Source organism: Colletes gigas, unplaced genomic scaffold, assembly GCF_013123115.1.
Source record: "Colletes gigas isolate AHSC1104 unplaced genomic scaffold, ASM1312311v1 Colletes_gigas_Sc00010, whole genome shotgun sequence".
Taxonomy (NCBI): Eukaryota; Metazoa; Arthropoda; class Insecta; order Hymenoptera; family Colletidae; genus Colletes; species Colletes gigas.
In genome coordinates this window covers 2,882,613-2,902,653 of record NW_025106639.1, presented here as the reverse complement: position 1 = coordinate 2,902,653, position 20,041 = coordinate 2,882,613, and the positions used below count along the sequence as shown (strand labels likewise).

Below are 20,041 nucleotides of genomic sequence, written 5' to 3'. Positions count from 1 at the left end.
AACCGTGCGTGCATGTCGTTACCTGCGATCCACTATTGCAACGATACACCGCACGATTTCAACGACCATAAACTATCTCCGGCAGACAGACAGACGCGAGCCAGCGAGTGCAACAGTTGCATTCCCGTCGGTGAGGCCGAGGCTGAAGGGCAACAACGGTAAGCAGCAGAAGCAACGACACCGATGTTGCGCAGCAGCCGCGGCTTTTCCATTTTCCGCGACACTATTTCCGCCGCAATATCGCGCGGCCGCGCACACGTCCCATGCATTATGCAACGGGTGATGTACGCACGATATCGCGCATTATGCGAGCGACAGATGTAACAGTCTGTTGCGCTCGTTGCCCGCGACTTACATTTTTACCGAGACGCGGCGAGCGTCGTTCCGCACGAACGAGTCTACTCCTGGCCCGTTCTCCTCGTAATTCCCTGAAAATCCCTCGGGGGGGTTCGTGCACCGAATAAACCCAGATACCCCCGAAGACGGCGGGGATTTTCATCGAGACCGTCGGTCAAAAGCGCGAAGTGAGATTCGTGGAAATTTGCATGGGCTCGCATGACATCGCGTATCGACTGGTGCAAACAGGTTTGCATATGCAATCGTACCGTATGTCGCGTTGGATATGTAAATGTATACGTATATACGGTATTCCCGTGTAGGTGTGTACGTATAACTGTACACAAACACCGACAAACGTAATACATAATTATGCCCGTTGTATACACGCGTCGCGCGTACGTGTGCGCCTAATGTATGTACCCGTGTATAAATATATGAACAGGAATACACACATGTACACCGACAAACGCGTGTATATTGTATATGCATAACGATTATATGCCTATTAGAGGAATACAGGGATGTATACGTACATACAATATAGACACAGGAAGGAAGGAGGAGCAGGAGCACGGGGGATGGTACCATTACTGGTATTGATGAGCAGCTGACCAGAGGAATTGGTTCAGCATGTGTGATCGATCTGGCTAATCTCCCTTTGCGGCCGGCCAGATGCTAATCTTCGATCGATATCGGCCGGGATACGATATTGCGTTAGCGCGCGGAAAATCCGACACTGCTAGAAACTATCGCTATCGAAACGTATCCGGCGAGAGACGATTCGACTGGATTTACGCGTAATGAGATATCGATCAACGTAAGGCGGCTTTTATTAACGTTACTTCGAGACCATTCGATCATGGTCGCGAAGATAACGTGTATGTATGCGAAAAACTGTAAATCGTTATAGCGAACATGTTTTTAAAACTGTTTTCGAGGCAGATAATCCAGCACTATTTCACTGTCATACAATGTATGGGTACATGTAACGATAATTGGAGCGGTGACGTAAAGTGTCAACCCTTTCGAACCTGATGATAACATACGCGTACATCGTACTTTAATGTCAATAATTTTGTGATCTATAACCCCTGCAATCGGTCGTTTACATTACAAATTTATGCAGCAATCATCGTACATTTTACACGGGTGATTTACACTTTGTCGATAAATTGCCTTGTTTCACGCAAAAAATGTCTAAATTTCGATTTGAAACTAATCGTGTCTACCGAACGTCGTCGATTTCACGTATTACAACCCAATAAAACCGGTCCCGTTACTTCCGGTATCAGTTCCCGCGTGGCACCGGCGCGAAACAAAACTCCGTTGCGATCCGTCTAAAATCGCCTCTAATTAACACCGTCTGAGCGCCATCGAGGACCGTTTCACCGGCGAGCGCCTCGAATAAAAGTATACGACGGCGTTTTACAACGATGTTCGCGGCGGCGCATTTTTCTACGATAAATTAAAGATCACGAGTGCGTGAAAAAGCACCGTTCGCCGCGGCAGACGGCGGAGGAACGTTCTCCGTGGTGTTGCTATTCCTTGTAATCGGCGGTAGCATCCGGGACGTCGGCTAGGAAGTCATTAGGCCCGCAGCCGAGCAGACGTCGGCTCTGCGAGGCGCGTTCTCACCTGGAGGTCGGGCTCGCGCGACCATTCCGCAACGGGTGCCAGAAAGCTCGCGTCCACCTATGGGGTGCACCCCCCCACTGCACTCACGCCGAGCGTAACGAACAAGGTACTTTGCTAAATTAAAGTGCGAACCTCACGTAATTCAGGCTCGCGCATATGCACGCACGCGCCAGACGCACGCACGCATCACGCGTGCGAACTCGAACGCCTTTGGCACGTCTACGAAGTGCCCATCGATGCTTCACAGGCACACGTTGCAGTCCCGGCGAATTACAAGAGGCATTCTTCACCTTCTAATCAGAGTTCACACGCGGAACGCGGTTGCGCGATCGCCGGATAGCGCAGGTAGTTTGTTCGAGGGGAGTGGGTAGATGGTTGTCGGAGGTTGATAGGTTAAATAGAATCATTAGTTAGAGACGAGCATGAGCGATGTTTCGTTGAATTTTACTCGTTCATCTTGTTACTTCATCGCGCTATTTTGTCGGGCAATGGATTGCGTCAGTGCTTCTCAAACTGTGCTCCCCGTATAAGAGAAATCCGTGGGATCTCGAAAGTACAGCGTCGTGCGAATCGATGCGATCCCAGACATGTTTCATTCGTCTTTAAATTAATTTTATACCGACGGTGTTTTACTTTAACGTTAACAATCTCGAGGCGGCGCTCGAGTTACTCTATACGGCGCCATTTTATGCAATCTGGCCTTACAAATGGGCCATAGATTCTCCACGAAGTGTAAATCAGGCGAATTTCCGGGCCAGTCTATGCAATTTATTCCCCCGCTCTTGGAAATACCGCTGCATAAATTTCGATGCATGGAGCTGTGTTCAAACTCGCGCATCTATCAAAAAGGTGGTGCTCGATAATAGAAACGCGCCAGAAACGTATCTAAAGGCCAGAGATAAACTTTGTATCACCGTTTTTTATACAATCTTTAGAATATAAAATGAAACGAAGATGCCTGAGGTCTGGGAAGGCGGAGTTTGAGAAACTCTGAATTACATCATTCGTTGCGACGAAGGAGATTACGGTTCATTTACGCGCGCTGTTGCGGTTCGTAAAGGTTTCGGCACAATTTGTCTCTAATAGAGGCCCCCGGGAGGATTTATTAAAAATTCATGTATGCGATCATTCGTCAGTGTATCGTCGATCGTGGTTTTATTGTCAGCTAATGCGGTGTATGATCGTGGCGCTGAGCACGAGGGGAAGTTGCGGAACAATGAAATGAAAAGCTAGATTTACTTTATTGCGTGCAGGTGCCGTTGCCCCGTAAATTATCGTCTGTATTAATGCTATTATACCCCACGACGGATTCGCGAAAATAAATAGTCGTTTTCCTAAAGGTCGGCCGGCTTCGGTCGGGCAATTATCATAATTTTCCTCTTAAGTGCCTATCGAGCATCTGAGCGGCTTTAAATCGTCCCCGAACAATATAAATACTTTTTGTCGATCAGAGTCTTCGTCTTTTGAAATCAATGACAATTTTTAATCGGATGCCTGTGTCGGTATCGCTCCCATCATTGCGTATACATTCAAAAAGTTAAAAATCGAAACGAAAATAAGATTGAATCGCTTGGTTGGAAATAATAAAACACGAAACGATCGCAGCGCGTAACAGTATATCCGATAGTATGTCGGTACAATAAGAAAGGTAAACGTGCCAAATGGAATACACGGGACTTTCTCAGGGCGTGTTTATGCACCTTTCGCAATCAAAGGGTTAATGAATGTCATCTATTGCAAAAAACGTGAAAACTTTTTATCTAATCCATTAAGTACGCGTACATCTTTGCGCGGGCGAACGAATAACGCTATCGATGAACGGTAATTCCGTATAATCGCGTTTCGTCGTTTACCATTTAAATTGAAACGCACGTTGTTGTCTTTGTGGGCTTTAATCGAATATCGCGAAACCCTTTGTCCGCTTATAAATCTATTCGCCCTCGTCGTTCGAATTTTCGACGAGAGGAACGAACTTGGCAATTGTACGGCAATCGATTAAAATATTTCCATTATTGGCGCCTGCAGTTGTACGTCGTATATAACGAATGATTCGAATCGGGGCTGATTGTAAATTGAGCGCGAAACCGCCGTTGATTGGTTTAAAATCAGATCACTACGATTCCGTCCGTCGATCAGTTGGGTGCATCTATCGTTAGTGTGCATCGACGAGGAGCGAAGAGCGGCAGGAGTGCATCGCGCGAGGGAGAGTGCAATAGAGGGTCGCATGCACGTATCCCCAAAATGAATTACACGGGCGTGGATCCGTTGCCAGGCAACGTCTCTCTCTTGTAACCGTAATGCACCCGGCGTGCACCATCGTTTTTGTTTGTATTACAAAATCAGCCTGTCACGGGCGCATCGTGGGCCACACGCGGCCAGGGAATTTCGTAAGTTTCGGGTCGATCGCGGTGTCATCCGATTAACCCGTTCCGCGCGATGATCGTCGCGCGAAAAACGTCACCCGTACCATTTAAAATACGCGCGCGATCGTTTCTTTTCAACCTGGAAACATGTCAGTTGCATCGCCTTCGTTGACACGTGTAATTATAATGTCGCGAGCGCGATCGGAAATTTCATGATCTTTTTAAACATAGAACAACGTCGACGGTATTTTTAAATAAACGGCGCGCGTTCAATCAGCCCGGGTGAAAATTATTCATGGCTGGAACAGACACGAGTTTCAATGGGTCCGAAGCGCGAGTGACAATCGTTTTCTCACCGCAGCAGGTATGTTTACATTATTCTTTTTTTTTTTTTCCTCCACGAGGGATTTCGAAGACTTTTCCATTCATCGGCGAGCGGCGCGGCTGAAAGGAGGATATTGGAACGTGCGAGGGGTTCGAAACGAATATCCTTTCGGTTCCGGCTGCACTCGACATCGAGTTCCCACAACGGCTTGTCGCCACCACCCCCCAGTTTCACGGTTGTAACTGCGATTTGCTCTTTCGCGAGCTGGCCTTTAAAGTTTCAACCCTAAAAGTGTTTCACGCTTGGTATCACCCATTGATCGAATTTAAAAGTGATGCGTACCCGAGCTACCCGTTCGGGTGACATCGCTTTGACACCCGGATGTACTGATTTTACAAGCAGGCACGCGGCGGAAACGGATTCTGCCAATGAAATTTAGGGTTGAGAAAAGAACGGCGAAAACCGGTGAAAGAGTTCCGTGAACGGGGTGGAAACGCCGAGGGTCCTTCGAATTGCCGTCGCGTATTTATCTATTCGTGTAATGTCAGCCAGGATAAGCATGGCGAATTTCTTGAGATCCTTTCTCACTCCACGTCGGTTTAATTAGTTGCAGGAACGGTGCTTTAAAAGTTAAACGCTACGAGAAGTTATTACTTCAAGAATACCGGTAAGCTAACGAGCAGAGGAACGTAATGTGACTTCTAAACGTAATCGCTGTTAAACGTTACGTTATAGCAAGGATCTCAGTATTAATTAGCAATTAGTATTTGTGTCATGCTGCGTCTGTATTCTAGTGCTGAGACGATCGATATTCATGTCAAGTACAGGTGTATGGTTTAGACGTTGTCTAGCGAAGAAGACGTTGTTAGCTATTTATAGACATCTTAGACAAGCAGGATCTCTTAGGGTTAATGCTATTAATAGAGTTTCTGATTAGTTATGGAAAGTCAAGGGATAGGAAGCATTTGTAAATTGACAATGAATATTTCTACATATTTGAGTCTTTCAAGAAATACTTTCTACTCGAAGCTGTTCAAGTTGATTAAAGCTCGTGTGCAAGTTAAATTGGTTGGTCGATTCTCCGAGTTAATGGAAGTGACACACTCTACGGTACTCTATTAACATTACTATAAGGAGACCAGGTTCCTAAACTTGGACGGTTCATTATGGAAGTACGCTATGTATTCAGGATTAACTTAGTGATTGAATTACAACAATACACCCAACTTTGAACTACTAATGGTAACGATCCGGTTTCGAGGGTCGATACCTAGAAGGGAATACAAGCTTCGAAGGGGTTGCCCAGGGACTTCCGTCAGCGGAGTGGAACTGGGTTTCCAGGTAAATGCACGATAGGATTCCGCAATGGCAGACGCGTTCCTGGACGCAAGGCGATTCCGGCTAAGCGATCTTTTTCGAGAAACAGGAAAGCCTAGTAGAAGGGTGACAGTATTGTCTTACGACGAGCTTCCGTGAGAATTCCGCCGAAGCACGAGGACGACAGTGGCTCGGATTCATTGTGCAATTCTGCGAAACGAAGCGTTACCTGACCAGGCGAATGAAAACGCACGCTAGAGCCTCGATTCTTTGAATCAGTCGAGAGACCATTTGTTCATTATTAGTTCGAGCGATGGAGATTCTACGTGAATCCTATGAGTCAACATATTACGCAGTAAATCTATATTTTACAACAGAATATATGAGATCATTATCAATGAGTAGTTCCTCTTCATGCGTGTAATATTATGCACATATTTACAATATCCTCGCGCAGAATTAAAACTAATCCGAACGAGGTCGCGTTTGGATTCATTTTCTTCAGAAATATAAACGATGTACTCGCGAAGTGTGACACGCTTCGCTAGTGTTGCAAAAAAAAAACTATTTTTTATTCAGTTGTGCAGAGAATGCAGGAACTTGATAACTCGAGAGACAAGCGCAACTTTGCGCAACAAGCAGAGTCGTATTCGCGTCGCTGAAACGGAAACGTAAAACGAAACGACGATTTTAACGGATCGTGGATTATTCACGCTCCGTCCATTTGTTATCGCCGGATTACCAGCACGACGTATTGACGAATGGATTAACGTAGGGTTGACTTAACGTCGCTGATAAGGAGCCGATAACGAATACGTAATTGTGAGGAGACGGGTGTCGACACTTGGCGCGGCGGGAGGTCTTTATGCGACGTCGTTCTCGCGTTTATATCGCCGCGGCAACCAATCGTAAAAACCGGGGAGCTCTGCTTAGCATACGGCACGTCCAATCGCGAAATCGGATGTCACGTCTCTGTGCCTCGGGAACCGTTTCTTATCACTTTTCCGAAGCCGTTCCAGTTGTTACGCGAGTTCGCGCGCGTTCGACTGCGTTTATTTTCAGCCCGCGCACCGACGGAATACGGTTTCCATCGGTGCCCGAGGATTAAGTAAATCTGGTCACGTTGAATAGAACACACACGGCCGTGTGAGTCAGCGCGATGCTCGCGGCAGATACACGTTTTATCGCGTATCTTGCCGATTTTCCAGCTTTATCTTCCGTGTGCAAAGAAACCGACCGACGACTCCGCTGATACCGAATGGAAACTCCAAGACGGGACCGTATTTACAGAGAACTTTTCTCGAACGACCGTACAAAGAGGCTCTCTGGCCGAGCTATTGCAGGTTACTTTCGTGTAAACAGGAATCGCCCGCCAGCGGGGTCGCGTTATCTCAGGATTATTTCTTTCATTCGTCCTGGACTTAAGGATACTAAGAATAAAATATGCACGACCGGCTCTTTTGGAGGGGGGTTAGAGCCAGCGATCCTTCAGGAGCAACCGGGCTGTTCTCTGGTAATTAGGCTCGTTAATTGCAAAAGGCCCGTCTCCTTTCATCCTTTTCAGGGCTTCGCTCGTACATCCTGATCTCAGCGAGAGAGGAGGCATTAAAAGAATGTTTACGGGAGTCCGCTTCTGGTGTTAAAGTATAATAGGACGTGTGCCTTTGGGCGCCTTTCCTTAGGCATTCGGGGATTAATATCGCTAATTGTTAGTCTCAAAGGACGCGAAGTATGTCGGGTCGAAAGTCTGCAGGGGTCGGAGCAATGACTTGGAAAATTAAGGATTAAGACTTCGAGGCTAATATTACCTCGCGTTACGCGAAAGACGCGCTTTCCTGGTACCTCGGTGGGGGAACAAAAGGGTTTAGCGCGAAGGGGCCTCGCAGGATTTACGGTTCGAGCGATTCGGTATAAAATAATAATATTTCTCGCGTTTCTCGAGCATAAATATCGGCCGGAACAGTTTTATAACGGAAATACGTATCGGGGTACGCGAGGCTTTCAAGATCCGTGCGTGTTTTTAAGATTCGCCCGGGCATATTGTTTTAAAACACTGCGCTATCATTCTCACATTACTGTTTGCCTTTGGTCGTCCAAAGAGGGAGATACTCGGATTTATACGATAAGAATACCCGTTCTTATTCGTCTGCCTCCAAAATATCACGTTACGCGTATCGGGTTACGATTTATCAAGTTTTTAGGCATACAGAAAATTTAAAAGGGGGATATCGAATTGCAAGTTCCCGCGTTATCGTAAAATATTGACTTTCGGGGCAAAAATTCTGTGCCGCGAACATCGATGATTGATCAACTTCATTATTTCGCGGGCCTACGTATACATGTAAACTATCGTTGTCAAATACAAATCGGGATCGTTGGTGAAAAATAATGGAACTTTGTGTTTACGATCGACGTACACGAGTTCTAATGTACGCTCGGCTTTATGCACTGGGACGTTACGTTAGAATGTGTTCCTAGTTGTTAAAAAACATAATGCAATCATTATGATATATACTGACCGCTCGGAGTGCGTCTCGAGTTACAGACTGGTTTAACAACGCTGCTGCAGACATAATTAAGGATGTATCAGCACGTAATGAATCGTTGCAGGTACCAAGTTCCTTCGACCGATAAAACGACTCAGTTTCGTGCGCCCGAAAGACTTCCTCCTCCTTTCTGCTCCGTAGAATCGCCGTGATATATTATGACCCTCCATTCTGTATCACGTGCATAAACATCTTGGCCTTTAGAAAGCACAGAGAATGGTTACTTTCACTTTTACTGTTTAATGCATAATAGCAAGGCGTTGGAAGATTGGCACACAGATGTTTCCATAGTAACTTCGGCGCGAAAAGTTCTCTCCTCGCCGAGTCAAACAATGGTGCACGAAATTTATTATCCCCCTGCAGAGTTACAAATTCTACTTATTGATCTTTTCCAAAGGCACACTTATACCGGAGACGTTCCACCATCTTTTTTAAAGCTGGTTTTAGCTCTTTCTCTCGTGTCTGAAGCATGTAGGGAAACCAACGAAGGTTTACGCGAGAGAGCATTAACAGAACGTCGTTGACTTAGGAGCGTGTTGTGTACAATTATAGTTCGGACGTCAGACACTTCCCGAGACGAAAAGAGACGCGAAAAAACGCGGGCAACGCGTGCAAAGGATAAAAGTGACGCTGCACCGGGCAATAGATCTTCATTAGAGGCCGGGCGGTGCATAAGTCACGCGACGGGGGGTGACTTTTAGCCACCCTCGTAATTCTTCAGCACGTACTCCAACCCCACGTGGGTGCATAGCAGTAATGCTCCGCAATTGCGATAGATGACTATTGATTTTACCTCCGAAACCTCTCATAATTCGCGTAACAGGTCTTCATACGGGCTACGTGACGACCTAATACAAATTACAGATCACGCACCGCGAGACAATTTTTGTGGAACTAATGACACTATTTGCTTTGAGTACACGTAATCTGTAACAATATCTTATAGCCAAATCAAGAACACATGGTTGTTTTGTAATACACAGGGTGTTCGACCACTCCTAGAAAACATTTTAATGAGAGATTCTTGAGGTCAAAATAATACGAAAATCGAGAATATCAATTTCTTGACTGAGGCTTCGTTGAAAAGTTACTAAAAAATTAAATTAAAAAATTTCAAATCATTTACATCGATTTAAAATATTAATTACGTAGATGTGTGCTTTTCTAATTATATGTATGTTATAACATGCGTTCTTTGTTTAATAATTTTGAACATTTATTTCGAATTGAACTGGATCTTTTAGTAAACGAATGTTATTATTATTCGAGCATGTTAGCTTTCATGGGTATGACACTTCTTCTACTGCACGAAGCAACTCAGAAATCGTCGCGGGGATGTAGCTCAGTGGTAGAGCGTTCGCTTTGCATGTGAAAGGCCCCGGGTTCGATCCCCGGCATCTCCAACGCCTTTTTTATACAATTTTTTTCCTTTAATATATTAATATTTTGTATTATCGCGATATCAGCCAACATTTGATGTGTTAAACAAATATCTTTTTTTCTCATATAAAATTGTATACACAGTCGAGCTACGTCAAAGTTTGTGCAATGTAACTATGTATTGCACTTTTTATAAAAGCGAACAATACTATGAAAATAGACGTAAAATAAAATCGCTATGGACTTTTGCTCGTTAAAGTTGTAATCTCGGTACATACTTGCTCATTATTGCCAAGTTCAACCGTACTATTCCACGCCTTCAATAGAGTAAAACGTCATTAGTCCGCGTTAATTGCAAGACACGTGATCCGGATTAAGCAATAAACTAACCAAATGAAGTAAAAAGTGTCCGTAAAAACGTGGAAACATTTAGAACGCTCGTAAATGAAAAATTTAACGATCTTGTAATTAAGCACCCATGCATAAATTTAGAAAAACTGCCGTTTTTTTAAATATTTTGTATATCGTTGCTGTAAATAAAAACCGATGTATCGCGGGTATAAAAGGTACGAATATTTTCTTTGAAAAAAACTAATTAGCACACGGGGAATTTCTGCGACGCTGATCAAGAATAAATCAATAACAGTAAAAAAGACGGTGTTCGATGCAGCGAAATCTGATACGCGCGTAAAAACTCCGCACGTAAATTGAAATAACAGGAAGCTGGGAACCATACATATAATCATCGGTTCCCCTCGAGCGTACGGCTGTCCAGTTGCAGCAATCAGAACTTTCTTTTTTTCCCTTTTTCTTTCCTTTTTTTCCGTCCTCCCCCGGAAACCCTGCAACCGTCGTCCATCAACCGGACGAATATTTTACGTTTCGCGAAGCCGGAAAATCGCGGAATTCGCCAAGATTTTATTAAGGTTTCCGTATTTAATTTTCCAACAATGCGCGGGCGATTTTATTCACGACAAAACGCGGTCCGTTTCCCGCCGCGTCGGAGCGCGAAACAACAACGTCCGTCGCGTTGACAGAAGCATTTTTAGGATTTCAGGGAAATGTAGACGGTCGAGGGAAAATTGCGAGACTCGCCAGGCCAGGTGCTCCGTTACGACTAAATTTTAATCACTCGCTCTGCGTGCACGTTCTACGCCAATACCTGGAAACGAGAGAAATCTTCACTTTTTTCTCCTCTGCCCCTCTCTGTTTCTCGTAAATTAAATACCGAGGGCAAATCGTTCAGAACGGTCCGCTTCTTTCGTTCCGCGCAGCGAGACAAAGACGAAAGACCGGTAACTCGCGCGGGTAGAAACATCGAAAGCCCCGCGTGGAGGGAGACGCGTAGAATGAACGCCGATCGAGCGTACGTAACGCGCCCCGAAGGGGTTGCTGCCGATGGTTGTTCGCGTGCACGTCTGACTCTCCGCCCGCCCGTTCGTCTCCGAGACGGACGAGCCGGGGAAATAAATTGCACATAACTGCAGAACTGTGTTAACTGCAGCGGAATAACGCTGTTCCCGTGATCGCGGATCCCGTTTACAAATCACTTTAGCGCTGAAACTGCATCCGAGCGCATAGCCGAGCGCTGCGTCGCTGCGTGAAAACCGCCCTGGCACGGCTGAAAACTCCGGCGCGCAAGCCAGGCAGTTCTCGTAGCTAAATGCATTTATCGCTGATGCACCGAGGGAGAAAATCAGAGCCCTCCGTAGCTACAGGCGCGCCATTGTCCCCGCGTGCATCGCCGTTGTGTTAGAGAACGCCGTGGAGGTGGCGAGCAAGGGGTTGCGTCGGAGGGTTCGGAGTGGAAGGACAGGGAGAAGAGGGTTGTCCGCCGTACCTTCGGTATTACGTCATACGTCAATTCTCTGGGGATTCCCACGGCGTCAACCCGCCGTCGAGAACGCTGCGTCGCGCTCGCTTCCACCAGGTAATAACCCGACATTTTACTCGCATGATAAAAAGATACATTCTTTTCTCGTTACAATTATTACTCGCTGGCCGAGGCATTGTTACCAAAAACTGAAGGGTGACGTTGCCTGGTTTTTCGCGAGGCAAGAGTAATCGCTTTCGTTGGAATTAATTCCGCGCGTCCGTCCGCGGCGATTCGTCTGGCGAAAGCCATCGACCGGTAATCGGCGTTCCGCGTTCGAAACGATTCGTCGGACGAATTAAAAAAAAAAAAAAAAAAAAAAAAATGAAGGGAGAAAATGTAATGGAAACGGTGTCTCGCTTAGGGGTAATCGTCGTCGCGTGCTCCGTGCCTAAAAATGGGGCTGCCAGGACTGATTAATCATCGGCAATCTCGCGAGAGCGCGGCGAAAGGACGCCTGGCCATTAAAAGCAAACGACGAAAACTTCGTCACCGGTCGCATCCGATGGACGCGGCCGTAATCGGGGTACGTGTTATTTTTTTTGTCCCCTCCGGGGCCGCGGTGTACGTCACGAAGGAGAAATAGAGACAGCCGAGTAATTTAATTGAAATTCCCTGCCCGGTCCCTGGCAGCCGTTGAAATTGTGGAAAAATCGAGTCATACGATCGCCGGGGCTGCGTGAAAATAGAATTACATCGGTGAAACGAGGTTTGCCCGATGATGCAGGTGAATGCCAGCTCCGCAAGGGATCGGGAGAGATAAGAGCGTGGGGGATGGGCGGGGGCTTGCTACTCGGCGATCGCGCTCGAGAGGGTTTGTCGGGACAAATTTTTCGGGTTTAAATTCCCCGCGCAAATTGGCCTTGCAAAATTACTCTCAATTACTCCGCGGCGGTGATCGCGAGCAGCCTCGGTGGCTGCCCGCTACTCGATGTCTGGCCTCGAGCAGACCGGGCAACTCGACTGAAAAATATCCTATCTCGAGCGAACGTGCTGGCTTATGGCCGTGTGTACGCGTACGGCGTACAAATTGCTCGGCACAAATCCATCGATAATCCGTCCCGTAATCGAGAACTTTTTCCGGTCGCGCGGTGTTGATGGCGCGCACCGTCCGGAAATATTAGGGTGCAAACCAGCCTCGAAATATCGACAAGCGGGTCCGATCGAGTACCGACCACTTATAACGCAATTTGTTTTAATTAAAAATCGTCCGTTGCCTATCGTCCGTGGAAAATTCACATTATACGCGATGCTGGGCCCGGGGAAACGCGCTTCCCGAAAATCCTGGCCGTCTCGCAGTTCGATATTGAACGCGTACAGCGCGCCGTTAATTATAAATCGGCCAGCGAGCGGATCGAACTACGTCCTCATTTCGATATGCGCGTTTTAATTAGCGCGCGAGCGGGAAGGAACGGTATCTCTACGGTTGGATGGAAAGAGGAAGAGAGATAGGCACAAACAGAAACGGTGTAATTCGATTCGGAAGGCGCAAATATTTGAGCGCGTTGTAACGTTGTGTTTCCACAGGTTACCCGAGGCGCGGTGGCTCGTACCGGAACCGGTGCAACCGAGTGCATATAGACAGTACATCAACGCGCATCCGGAATCGCCGGAGGTCAGTTATGCGAAAATATTCACCGTTGTAACATCGCGTTCCCGGGAAACGAGAGCGTTTCTGGTGCCTTCGGACCCTCGCCCGAAAACACAAGGGCTGCCTTGTATATCGGTCCATGCGGGGCTGCCTGTATCGAGGTTTACAGCTGCGCGGCCCAGGCCATCGAAACGGAGGTCAGTTACGAGAAAATATTGACTGATCGCGCGTAATGGCATATCCGACCGCCAACAATAGAATCGTCGCTCCACCTACGCGTTAAACCCATCTCGATGCTAAGCACGCGCACCTATACACGCACTCGCGCGATCGCCCACGCTACGCGACTATAGTTACGTACGAATCGCGGATATTGTTGACCGGGGCATAAGCGCGCGTACCGATGTTGAACCGCGCGCGTTTCCTGGCCCTCATCAATTGTCATTAAACGACATGATTATTGCGCGTGTCGACGATTATTGCGGCGATAGACCGTTACCGGAATACCCGGCGAAGCCCGCGGGCCTCATAATGATCGATGCTCGATACGTACTCGTCGAGTATTTCGTTAATGGCAGGCACATTGTGTCGGTAGTTACGGACGGCTTCGCGAAAATAGGCAAAAGCCCCATCGGCGTTTCGTTAACGAGCCGTTTCGAGAAGCGCGCGTTGTCCGAGTCCGCGTCGATGCATTTTCTAACTAGCTGCCCCGTTATCGCGTGCAACATCGCCTCCATATGTAATTCACAAAGTCGTGATCGAATTCTTCGATCGCTTAAACCTTATCGTGTTTCTTTGTCGTAACACTTTCGGTCAACGATTTCGATTTCTATAGGAACAGTGAATTACAGTTCCGTAGATCGTGCATTTTTATACGAGATAACTAATTTGTGAAATGCTTCCTGATATCGTCTGTCGGTACGCGATTACGATGTACAGTACAATATTGGTACTAGGGGTCACCGGTAACGCACAAGGCGCTGCGGTCACTTCCAATCTGAGATATCGAATGATCATTAATAAACAGTTTCCATTGTAATTATATTCGATAGTTTTAAGCAATTACAATTTTATCCAGGGATCGTTCGGCGCGCTATCGTGAAGCAAACCGTGTCATTCGATTAATATCTCGCCGGTGATGATTTTGCGTAGCCCGTCACGGGACGGAAGTCACGAAACGGGCACCTGTACGCCCGCGTAGCGTATCATCCGGCTTTTCCCTCCGCAGTTAGCGACCGTCGAGGCCCCATGATTCGCCGAAAATAATAGATTTATCATCCCCAATTGGCTTCTAGCAGTTTATTTCACGAGAATCCATAGACGAACGCCCCCCCACCCTGCGAGTCCCTCGCGTACACGCCGGTGATATACGCGCAAGGATTTTCTCTATGATATGCAACATGCGGGACGTAATTCAGTCGGTGCAAGTCATCGGGATCATCTACGCCGGGGACTACGACCGGCTCTAACGATCCATCATTTACGGCGACAGCCACGAGTATTAGGCTAAAGTGGCGGCGTGATTCTGCTAAACGCGATGCTAAACAGGTACTCCGAGAGCCGCGAAGCTCTCCGGCGAGGCGCACGAGAACAATATCGTTCGCGAACGACCGGACGTGTACCGGGAAAATTTTCTAAAACGTCGACGGACGAGTCTCCGAAGCCGCGAGATACGACGGATCGCGGCGATAAAGTTGCGCGATCCTCGCGGTCGGTAACCGCCGCGGAAAAACAAAATGAAAATATTGGACGCGAGTGGAAGCGCGGTTATAAACCATCGGTGTAAAGAATACGAAACAGTCAGATTTATCTTCTATTTTCTACCGTCGCCGTATCTCTCTGGTCCCGTAACGAGGGGATCCAACGCTCGCAAGACCGATTTCGGCTTATCTCGCAGGCTTATCAGCTATACGAATATTCACGCGAATTTATCGATCTGTCCGCGGTCGTTTCGGCACGGCAGGCCTTTTTCTCTCTCTCTAAAGCGTCGGCTTTACGCCCGTTCCCTCGGGGACGTGATAAGAAGAGAAAAAGGCAAACGAAAATAAGAAGACACTCCCGGACTCGCGTTATGAGCATGAATTTTTATATTGAGATGTTATCGCGCGCCGTCCCGCTACCGGGAAGGGAAAATAAAAAGGAAGAGATTCGCGGTCGTAATGATGTACGTCCGCGCGGTTTCGAGTACCGCAGCGCGGGTAATTTCGTTGATTCTTTTTCTTCCACAATGTGCCACGGCAAGCGTATAATACGCGTTGGAAGAAAGCAACTTTGTATCGAGAAACGAGAGAGAGAATCGATCGCAGAAATGTATTTTCTATCGAATTTAGTTTCTACAACTTTAACGGCGACGGCGATTTCTGCGTGTAATATTTCGTAAAATTCTGTTTGCTATTGATGGTAGAAATAGAGCGAAGAATTGTAGCGTTATTGTATTTGCTATTGTAATATGTAACGGTTAGATATAGTAGACCGATAAATGTTTGTGTATTCGTAAGGTAAAACGACGATGTCTAATATATATAGTAACAGACACGTTTTATACTCGATTAGGCCAACAGCTTTCCGAAGGCAGCGTGGCCGAGCGGTCTAAGGCGCTGGTTTTAGGCACCAGTCCGTAAGGGCGTGGGTTCGAATCCCACCGCTGTCAATTATTTTTTTCTTTTTTTCAATTATCTATATTCAACGAAACGTTAATTAAAAAGCGAAAAATGATTAATTTCTGGATCAAAGATGTTTCTGATACGTTTGGAACGCATTAAACTTCCAAATTGTTTCAAAGTTTTTTGGTTTCATACAGATATCCATATTCGATCATAACTAACGTTAATTATTTAGGATAGAATTATAAATAATAGAATGCTAAAGTTAGTCGACTGGTTTGAAGTACAGTCATACATATTAATGAACGCAATGCTCACAATGCAAGATAATGTAAGTGAAATACAGAACGTGCATGTTACACGTCTATAGGCTGCAATGTATAGTTTACATTGCACACAGATTATATTAATTATAAGCTTGTTTTTTAAATGTATTTCATTGCTTAAATAAAGATATGTTTGTGTACTCTGTTTATGATACTTAATATCTGTACAGGTTTTTCTACAAAATATTTGCAGAAGTTAGGCAAGTTGTTCTCGCAGGAGAAAGCGATCAAAAATGTCTTGTAACAAAGTTCAAAAAGACAAGGTCCCACCGAGATTTGAACTCGGATCGCTGGATTCAGAGTCCAGAGTGCTAACCATTACACCATGGGACCTTCAAGAATACCAGGTAAAAACAATTGCTAAATAATAGAGGTAAAAGTAAACATTGTTACGACAAGTACAGTGGAGTTGGTAGAACACGATCGTAAATCATGCTTAGCACATAACCGTTCATAAACCTACCAAACAGCGTGAGAACATGCACACTTTTGCAGGGCATAAGATCAACAGAGTACAAAAGGGCGAGATTGTTTAAAAATATTAATTAAATAAACTCGATCCTAAATTGATTCGAATCACAAACCACGAATGCTATGTCGATGTATATAGGCAAACCGACTGACATCAGAGTACTAACCATTGTATGATAGGATTTTCTGATAAAAACAGATGTGCATTATTGTTGTTAATAATAAACATTGTTACTATAACAATAGAGAAGTGAGAATAAGATAATCAAGCAAACAGTCATCAAACTCTATTGAAAAGAGTCTAGGTATAGTTTTGTGAAGTATAAAATTAACAGACTGTGAAAAGAGTGGCATTGTTTATAAATGTTAACTAAACAAATTCGAAATACATTCCACGATACAAATATTGCATCGATGTGCACGAGTGAATCGTTCTAAAAGAGACGCAAAATGCTGTCAATAATTTGATTGAAACGCAATTTATGCAATAAATAATATTTCAATTGAATTTAAACAAAAAAGGGTGACGGAAAATCAATAACACAAGACGGTAGATAGTCATCGATTCGTAAGCGATCATTAAAAAACGGGGATGTAGCTCAGTGGTAGAGCGTTCGCTTTGCATGTGAAAGGCCCCGGGTTCGATCCCCGGCATCTCCAATTTTTTTTTTCCTTTATCTTTCTTTTGTGGATGCATTTTATTTCTCCTTATCGGCCATGAATGTTCGTCGAACGCGAAAATGACGAACTCTTCTTCGCGTTATCTCGCGTACACGGCATATCGTCGCGTTCGTACGTTGCGATTCAGGTCTACTTACTCCGTCATTGTGCTTGTAAAAGCGCGCGAACTGCGCACTTAAGCGAGCACGTGGTCGATTTGAGGACAACGATATCACGTACACGTGCTCGTCGATTATGAACGCGGTTGAGCGTACAGCAATACGCGGGAGAGCGATTGGGAAGAGCGAAGGAAGAAATAAGAAAGAATATGGAAGTCGACGAGCGCGTATCGAGCGTGTCGACCGATGGCCGTGGCTGTATGTAAAGCGAGACAAACAGAGGGGGGGTTGCATGATAGGATGCAAACGAAGCCAAGCAGAGAGATTGAATGGTAATAGTGCCCGATTCGTCATATGCAAAAAGTTTCGTATATCCAAGTGAAAAGCGGCCCCGTCGTCGCGGTAGAAAGATGGTATCATTTGAATTGCTCGTGCTCATCGCGCGGTCAGAGGAGATACCTCGGTATCTATTCGCAACGGAACGTTGAGAGAATAATCGCGCGAAATATACTGTGACAGGGTCTTTTTTTCTTCTTCGTCTTCTTTCTCCCGCGGGGTATGCGCACCGCTCCGCGGCCGGGGAGAATTAATCATCGCGGTGAAACGACGCAGTAAGGCAGAACATAGCTCGGGCCTAACGTAATAGAACGCCGATGAGTTGTACGATGCAAGAAATACGCCGATGTGGACAAAGACCTTGATTGATCGGAGGTAAACGTGACCGTTTAATGTCGCAGTCCCAGCGGAACGAGGGAAAGACAGTCGATCGCGAAAAAAGATATGCGCTCACCGACGGAGAGTAGTTTCTTTTTCCATTGTTCTTGCAAATTCCTATTATCTTTTATGCTAATTCCGGACTGTGCATCTCCGTTACGTAAATCTGTTTTTCACGGACACGCGACGCATCTCCGAGTAGGAAACGTGCACGGTGGAACAGATTTTCCGAAACGTGGTCAACATTCAAACGATCGATTTACCAACGTAATTAATTGAAAATAATCTTCTACAGAGATTCGACAACGAGACAGAGTGAAATTTATCTGTTTCTATACATGAAAAAAGAATGTTCACGCCTGGTAAAGTCAGAAATTAGATATTTTTTGCCCCGAAAATTAGAGACCGAAGCTGCGTCCGTTGGATCGCGGATTCGGGACGCTGCTCTAAATCTAATAGAGCCCGCCTAAACCAGCCGGTATTCGAAGCATTTCCTCGAAAGGGAAAGCTCCCATAGACGCTGCCGGATCCCCCTTGCCAGCGGACCGTTATAATATTCTGTCCGGCAATCCTGTATCTATTTTATTCTGTCTCCGAAAGCGGCGTAACTACGTGAAAACAACATAAAAAAATCTCGTCGCATAGATATCGAGTTTTGACCCCGATAGGGTCAGCACTGGAGCGTGTGACCATTTTGTCACCCTCGGGTAGAATTTTATTTAGGAATATCCGTCGGCGTGCAGCGTCCGAGCGCCGATACCGACATAAAAGCGTCGGTGTCGCGTCGGGGTTGGATTTTCTTCTGGAGTTTCGAGGCGCGACGCTTCCGGCTGAATTTAAATGTCCGATCGAACGACGCGGCGTCGGCGGGCGTCCCTCGACGGACTTCGCGGCGAGGTGTCTGCGTCGGAGGGGATTCGACAATAGAGAAATCTCTCGTTCCATAAATCCGTTTCTCCCGGCAGCGTGAATTCGCGTCACGTCGGGTTTCACTTCGCGTGATAAGTCTCCTCGAAGAAATTACGCGTTAATTCGATGCTCGCGCCCCGAGGTCTCTGTTCACGACGGAGAAGGGTGGCGACGAACACACTGCCGAGCCGGGGCTGAATATGCCGAGGACGAGAGAGGAAAAAGGATTTAAAACAAAAAGTCAGTCGGGTGTCCAATGGCACGAAGCGCAACGGGAAGTGACGAGCGAGGTGGTTAGAGGTGACTGCAGCAGAAATCCATCAGATGGAAGAGATCACGCCTGTCTCCATGCCCGGGACAATGACGCGGCCCGCAGACGGTTTTTGTGTTCGTGTTCTTTTTCCATTTTCTTTCTGTTTTTTTTCTCTTTTTTTTTTTTATTTTTCCTCTCTCCTGCTCCTCCCCCTGGATTCCAGGCGCACTGTTACCGGCTGTGGGGGGAGGGCGGAAGGGGAGCTTTAAATATTTAGGCGGCTAATTTTCACGGTGGATTTTTAAGCCGACGAAGGAAAGTGAGAATTGAAAAGAAACGCGGTGACTCGGAGAGGGAGAAGAGACCGGGCGAAATGTCCTCCAGACTGAAATAATAATGAGAGGCGCCAGCGCCTTTAATCACGATATTAAACATTTACGATTGCCATGGCGTCCTGCTCTTAAGACTATTCTTTCTTCTTTTTTAACGCGGCTACGATCCGATCTTCCCTTCTATACAAAGCGTCTTCATCCCCCGTCGCCATCCCGCGCCACCTCTTGTTTACGTTTACGTGCCTTCTGATAACCTTACGCAGAGATCAAGCTTGTCCTCGCGGT

General features: G+C 46.2%; 4 non-coding genes across 4 annotated transcripts; 3 read left to right on the top strand and 1 right to left on the bottom strand.

Annotated features, from left to right (window-relative positions):
• The first annotated feature begins 9,856 nt into the window (after window positions 1-9,856).
• Window positions 9,857-9,928, top strand: Trnaa-ugc. The gene has a single exon. It is a non-coding gene; the product is annotated as a tRNA-Ala (tRNA).
• Window positions 9,929-15,939: 6,011 nt separating this feature from the next.
• Trnal-uag lies at window positions 15,940-16,019 on the top strand. Its single transcript has one exon. It is a non-coding gene; the product is annotated as a tRNA-Leu (tRNA).
• A 540-nt stretch (window positions 16,020-16,559) lies between these two features.
• Window positions 16,560-16,631, bottom strand: Trnaq-cug. Its single transcript has one exon. It is a non-coding gene; the product is annotated as a tRNA-Gln (tRNA).
• Window positions 16,632-17,357: 726 nt separating this feature from the next.
• Window positions 17,358-17,429, top strand: Trnaa-ugc. Its single transcript has one exon. It is a non-coding gene; the product is annotated as a tRNA-Ala (tRNA).
• Window positions 17,430-20,041: the final 2,612 nt, after the last annotated feature.